Below are 855 nucleotides of genomic sequence, written 5' to 3' on the forward strand. Positions count from 1 at the left end.
GTTCTGGACCAGTTGGGGTCGGTTGATGTAGGTGGAGCTGATGCCAAGGAGAAGTGAGTTGCAATAGTCCAGTCGGGAGGAGATGAAGGCATGGATGAGTCTTTCAGCAGCAGGAGGTGTGAGTGAGGGTCTGAGTTTGGCGATGTTGCGGAGATGAAAGAAGGATGTTTTAATGACATGCGGATGTGAGGCTCAAGGGAGAGGGTGGAATCAAGGATCACGCCAAGGTTGCGGGCCTGGGGAGATGGGGAGACAGTGGTGCCGTCGATGGTGAGAGTGGGGTTATTGATTTTGCTGAGTGTGGCTTTGGAGCCTATGAGGAGGAATTCTGTCTTATTGCTGTTGAGTTTGAGGAAGTTGTGTTGCATCCAGGTTTTTATAGCTGACAAACAGAAGTTGATATTGGAGAAGGGGGGATTGTGGGGGGATTTGGTGCTGAGGTAGATCTGGGTGTCATCGGCGTAACAATGGAAGTCCAGATTGAAGTGGCGGAGTATCTGACCAAGGGGGAGGATGTAGATGATGAAGAGGAGGGGGCCGAGTACGGAGCCTTGGGGAACGCCTTGAGTGACTGTGGCTGTAGCAGAGGTGTGGTTGTGGAGAGAGATGAAGTGGGATCTGTTGGAAAGGTAGGAACGGAGCCAGCTGAGTGCAGAGCCTTCAATGCCGAGGTCTTTGAGTCTGGTGAGCAGGATGTTATGGTTCACTGTATCGAAGGCTGCGCTCAGGTCGAGGGGGATGAGGATGTTGAGGGAACTGGTGTCAGCAGAGGTGAGGAGGTCGTTGAGGACTTTGAGGAGAGCAGTTTCTGTGCTATGGAGGGGGCGAAAGCCAGATTGGAGGGGTTCGAATAGG

This window comes from Leucoraja erinacea, chromosome 21 (genome assembly GCF_028641065.1).
Source record: "Leucoraja erinacea ecotype New England chromosome 21, Leri_hhj_1, whole genome shotgun sequence".
Classification (NCBI taxonomy): Eukaryota; Metazoa; Chordata; class Chondrichthyes; order Rajiformes; family Rajidae; genus Leucoraja; species Leucoraja erinaceus.